Below are 6,450 nucleotides of genomic sequence, written 5' to 3'. Positions count from 1 at the left end.
CATAGAGCTGTTATATACAAGTCAGCAGGGGTGGTTGTGCCACCAGGTTCAGGGCTGACCCCCTTTTCTGACTGTGTCAGTGTGGACGTAAACCTCTACGCTGATGACACTGTTGTTTCCACTCGTGAACAAACAGCAGAGCGAGCTGCTTTGAAGCTACAACTGACATAAAATGATGACACAGTAGCTTGATCAGAAGTCTGAATGTTGGAAACATGATGGCACGAACAGATAAATTAGAACTTTGTGTTGATGTTGTATGAAATGTTTGAACGCTCTGATTCTTTCCCACATGTCCTAATATGTTGTGTTATGTTCCATGTTGACGTCTGGCTGCAGAAACTGTCATTAAACTGTTTCCTTGACAGAGTCAATAAAGCTGTTTGAATGAAAAAGCTTCACTGTTTGAGTTGGTGTGAGGTCATAAAGTGGGATCAGAGCAGACTGCAGGAGGTTGAACATATCTGCTTTTATTTCTCAGCTCTGAGTTGAGGATTTGAGCCGTTTCTCTGGCAGATCAATAAGACGGATCAAAGCTGAGACAGTGAGGACTGAGCGCTGAAATCAGACTGAAGTTCCTGGAATGATTCTTGAAGCAGAGTCCATGGTTGTAACTGTCATTGTGTTGTTCATGAGAAAAAGCAGAGCTAACGGTGAGGAGGCTGCAGAGCAGAAACCCACACAGCCCGTCTGCTGCAGGAAGGGAAGTGCTGCTTGGCTGTCGACAGCTTTTTATGAGTCCTAATAACCACCGAGAACAGATTCATATCTGCTGCTGAACACACTCATCGACTCGTCTCCCTCTCTGCAGTCGTTTGTCTGTCCTCTTGTTGTCTGGAAGCCTTTTTTCCAGCGAGCCCTCCACCCACACAAAGTTGACCTGAGCCCAGAGAGCAGCAGTGACGACCCACCTGGAGGTCACGTCCATGCAGTTTTTTTATGGGCATTTTAGCCATCGAAGGTCCACTTTACAGTTTCCACTGATGAGAGCCAACAAGTCCTCATAGAGAAATGAGCAAAGGCTTCTTTGTCCGTGGCCTCCAAAACAACACATATGAGTGTTTTGTGCTGCGATGCCTCAGTGGTTCATGTCTGTTTGGACGTGTCAGTTAAACTCTCTGGTTGGAGGACTGTGGTCCTGCTCATAGACGACTGTGAAGGTTCAACAGCTCAAAGAGCTTTTGGATCAAATAGTCCAAGAAGTGAGGAGCTCCAGGAGCTAAACTCAGTAACTAAGTCTGGAGCTTTAGCGAGTTCCTGTTAGCATTTTTACTGCAGAAACTTGTTTATGATTAAATATGATTTATTTCTATTACATTTACTCTTTGTGTCTCTTTCTCCTCTGTTTTTCTTTTATATTTCACATTTTGTCACAGTATCATCTGTTATTATTATTATTATTATTCATAGTGGCAGCAGTATTTGAGGCAGCAAAAATTAAGAGCAGCCTTTGTGCATCTTCTTTAATCTTTATTATGATCATAATATATTAGATATTGATTTATTTTTCACAGTGAAACAGTTCAATGAGCTGGTCTGTATGTATTCACTGTTCTGACTGTTCTTGTCTTCATTATGTGGTTTTGTCACTGTTTTGTCTTTTTGTCTTCATAATAATAATAAAAAGATGTTGTGACTCAAAGTCAAAGCAGGATTTCACTGTTGGAGCTGGTGGAGGTGGAGCTCATTTTACACTATATTTAAAGGACTGAAACTAATGATTCTTTACATTCTGGATCATCTGCTGACATCTGATAGTGCTCACATAAAGACAGCGGTGGGAGATTTGAGGTACTTGTACGTTGCTGGAGTATTTTCATCTTGTGCTATTTTATCCTTCTACTCTGCGACAGTTCAGAGGGAAACTTTGAGCTTTTCACTGTGTAGAAAATTGACATTAGGAGGGTTTTTACTGACGGAAGCAAAGCTGTGGTGGGAAAACCACACGGCAGCTTCAGCCGAGCCGTCAGTCAGCAGCGGCAGCCTTATCTGTCCGCCGCAGGGGCTGATGGGAGGTCTGAGGACCTGGTAGAAACCACGCCGCCCTCGTGCGATCTCACAGCTCGTCCTCGTTCGGCCTCGGCTGCATCGGAGCGCCACTTCTCCCCAGGTTCACCAGAGGAAACATCACTGCACAAAATGCTTCTCCTCCCAGCTGCTGCTCTGTGCTGTCTGTGTTCAGGTGAGTGTGTGCAGCCAATCGGGAGCCAGCAAAGTCCACCTTTAACCAGCACCGTCACACTGACCTTCATCTCTCCCTCTGTGTCTCTACAGCGCTGGTTGCCATGGCAGCAGAGCTGATTCAGGATGATTTAACATTGACCAGGAGAGTTGGTGAAAAAGTCTCCTTCAGCTGTCGAGGAACTCAACAGTGTAGCAGTAATAATGTATACTGGTACCAGAAGAAAGACACAGAAACATTCAGAAGGATTCTTGCCATTGACAGGAGTGATGGTGAAGTTTATTCAGGTTACAATCATCCTCAGAAAGATGATTTCTCAGCTGTGAATAAACAGGACGGCTGTGAGTTGGAGATCAAGTCAGTTAAACTCCATCATTCAGCCTCCTACTACTGCAGCTGTTTGATCCCCACAGTGAGAAATGATCCCTGCAGCCTGAACAAAAACCAACAGATGAACAGATGTCAAACAGTGTTTGTGACAGGAAGTAAACCACAGCCCAGGTTCACATATTTCACCTCCATCTCAGCAGAGTCACAAACATCCTGAAGTGACACATTAATTAAAGATGAGATTTATTCACAGTTTCATCACATATTCCAGCAGGATTTCTGTAGTTTAACACAGTGAAGACAAACGAGCAACACAGCAACACAACGATGAAGCAAACAAGAGAAAACCAATAGAAACATGACGCAGATAAAAGGCTCAAATAACAAACATCTGTCATTTTTCATTCAGTCATTTTGGACAATAAGACAACAAACTGCAGAGAAGATATTTGAGATGAAGATGAAAATCCTCCTCTTTGCTCTGCTGCTGGAATAAAGTCCATTCCTCCCTCACAATACTAACGTGCTCTGAGTGAAAACACTTGAGCGGCACTTGTTGTTGAACGCCTTTCAGTAGATTTCACCACATCGTTTCACTTCAGGACATTTTAAAAGACAAATCTTGGACCCCCCCCTCCAGTAGGCCCATCACCCGCAGGAGAGATCAGAAGGGGGCAATGCAGTGGGATTTGGGTGGCAGTCGTGGGAGGGGGCCCTGACGGCCCAATCCCTGGACTCCAAATCTGGCAATGAGGTCATGGAATGTTACCTCGCTGGGGGGGAAGGAGCCAGAGCTAGTGCGGGAGGTTGAGCGGTACCGGCTAGAGATAGTCGGGCTCACCTCCATGCACAGTCTGGGTTCTGGAACCCAACTCCTCGAGAGAGGCTGGACTCCCTTCTACTCTGGAGTTGCCCCTGGTCAGAGGCAGCGGGCTGGTGTGGGCTTGCTCATGGCCCCCCACCTTACCTGCCATGGGTTGGAGTTTTCCCCGGTGAACGAGAGGATCGCTGCCCTACCCCTTCGGGTTGGGGACAGGTGCCTCACTGTTGTTTTGGCCTGCTGGCCGAACAACAGTGTAGAGTACCCGCCCATCTTGGAGTCCGTGGGAGGGGCGCTGGAAGGTGCTCCGAATGGGGACTCCATTGTTCTACTGGGGGACTTCAATGCTCACATGGGCAGCGACAGTGTTACCTAGAAGTGCATAATTGGGAGGAACGGCCTTGCTGATCTGAACCCGAGCGGTGTTCTGTTATTGGACTTCTGTGCAAGTCACAGTTTGTCCATAATAAACACCATGTTCAAGCAGAAGGGTGTCCATCATTGCACGTGGCACCTGGACACTCTAGGCCACAAGTCAATAATTGACTTCATGGTCGTGTCATCTGACCTTCGACTGTATGTCTTGACATTCAGGTGAAGGGAGGGGCTGAGCTTTCAACTGATCACCACCTGGTGGTGAGTTGGATCCGCTGGCAGAGGAGGAAGCTGGACAGACTTGGCAGGCCCAAACAGGCAGTGAGGGTCTGTTGGGAACGTCTGGCGGAACCCTATGTCAGAGGGGTTTTCAACTCGAAGGCGACCGTGTCCCTCGTGGCATTCTGTGGGAGGTGCTTTGGGAGTATGGAGTACGGGGCCCTCTACTACGAGCCTCAAGAGCTTGGTTGCATTGCTGGCAGTAAGTCAGACCTGTTCCAAGTGCATGTTGATCTGGCAGGGCAGCCCTTTGTCAGTGGTTCTTTTTGTTATTTTTATGGACAGAATTTCTAGGCTCAGCCAAGGGCCGGAGGGAGTCTGTTTTGGGGACCACAGGATCTCATCTCTGCTTTTTGCAGATTATGTTGTCCTGTTGGCTTCTTCGATCCAGGACCTCCAGCATGTGTTGGGGCAGTTTGCACCGAGTGTGAAGCGGCTAGGATGAGAGTCAGCACCTCCAAGTCCGAGGCCATGGTCCTCGACCGGAAAAGGGTGGCTTGTCCCCTCTGGGTTGGAGGAGAGATCCTGCCTCAAGTGGAGGAGTTCAAGTATCTTGGGGTCTTGTTCACAAGTGAGGGAAGGATGGAGCGTGAGACTGACAGGTGGATTGGTGCAGCAGTAATGCATGGGGACCTCCTGACCTTCCCTCTAGCGCCACCATCAGGACAAAAGTGTCTCTGCACCAACACTTCAGCAGCTTGAGAGTGAATGGGTTGATTTTAAAGAAACTGACAATATTTTGATCTTGTCTTATTTTCTTTTATTTTCTCTGATCAAAGGGTGAAGTGACTTTGTGGAGTCGAGGGTGGACTGATCATTGGGAGGACCAGGAGGTTTCCCAGTGGCTTTTACACAAACTGATGTAATGAAGCAACACACACACACAGAGAAGGAAACATCGGACGCAGGGTTCTGGATTGTGTTCGAGACCTGGTCACATTTTATTGGCTGACAATCACAACTTATGTCTCTGCTGCTGAGAGCAGCTCTGTTCAAAACTGACTCAAGACTGACTGACCCAAACCTGGAAAACCAGAATCATCATCATCATCATCATCACGACCATCAGACATCAGATCGGAATGAGAAGCAGTTCCAGCCATCACAGAGGTGAGTGTGATATATGTGTTCAATAATATATTTTGGTCAGGGCCACCGCCAAGCGGGGCCAGGAGGGCCGAGACCAATCGCTGGCCCCTCCAGTGAACCTCCTCCTCCCCTCCATTGCATATGTTTAGAATGGCATGGCACTCTTAAATACTCAGTTCTCATTGGTCAATCGGTCAATGTTTATTTCTTGACAAACCACCGGCTGCTCTGGTACTCCGTTGCTAGGGAAGCCATAGCAACACTAATGGACTAAAGGGGCAATCCCTTAATGTACCAAGCTCAATAACAAATAGCCAGCTGATCCCAGTGGCAAAATATGGAGCATTTCCCAGACAATACTTTTAACTTGTTTGGAGAGGACAAAACACTTGACGTGTGGCTGGAGAAGGACATGTCCCCAGCAAAAACAGAAAGGAAAATTAAAGGACAGCACTGGACCGACAGGAGAAACAATATTGAGGGACAAGAGACTTGAGGACACAGAGATTGACCAGGTTGAAGCAGACAGACACGAAGAAAATGTCACACCGCGGTGAGGTCTGTCTCGTCATGGGGTTTTGTCTTGTCATTTCCTGTTTTATTTTGAAGGTGTAACTCTCCTCTCGTTTCATAGCACTTGCCTTTCCTCATGTGTCCTGTGTGTCGTCACCTGTTGTCTCCACCTGTTCCTGATTACCCTCCATGTGTTAAATAGTCTGCGTCTCCCTTATCTTGTGCCAGTGTGTCTTTGTCCGTCGGCGATTCACCCGAGCCTGTCTTCTCCTTGTCCTTGCCACAGCCACAGTATTGATCATTGTCTCTTGTTTCCTCTTGGTGAGTGTTTTTGGTTTGTAATTTTGATAAATTAGTTTCTGGTTTCTTTTCTTAGATTAGAGTTTAGCCAAATTGTTTTCCTCATTATTGAGTGATTTTCTGTTGGATTAATTTTGTTATTTTTATGCTAGTCCTAGTTATGAGTAGTGTATTTTGAGTTTGTAGTTTTTCTTATCTAGATTCGTTAAGTCATTTCCGTTTTCATAGCCCTTTGTGTTTTCCTCCTTTGGGAGCGTCTTTTGTTTCTTAATTTTCATAGTCATAGAAATTCATTGTTTTTCCTCTTAGTGAGCTTTTTTTGGGGTTTTTTGTGTTATTTTCCTTTTATAGATATAGGCTATTATTGTGATAGCTTTTTGCCTCGAATAATTTCATAGCCTATTTGTTTAACACTCAGTGAAGTGGTTCTTGGGGTTGTTCAATAAAGAACTGTGTGAGCAAATCTCTGCGTCTGAGTCCTGATCTGAGTCCCAGCCTGACACAAAACACCAAGAAAAACACAGCATGAGCGATCAACCTGCTAAAAGACTACTTAGTGGAG

This window comes from Chelmon rostratus, chromosome 12, assembly GCF_017976325.1.
Source record: "Chelmon rostratus isolate fCheRos1 chromosome 12, fCheRos1.pri, whole genome shotgun sequence".
NCBI lineage: Eukaryota > Metazoa > Chordata > Actinopteri > Chaetodontiformes > Chaetodontidae > Chelmon > Chelmon rostratus.
The sequence above is the reverse complement of the archived record's forward strand: the minus strand, read 5'-3'. Positions refer to the sequence as shown.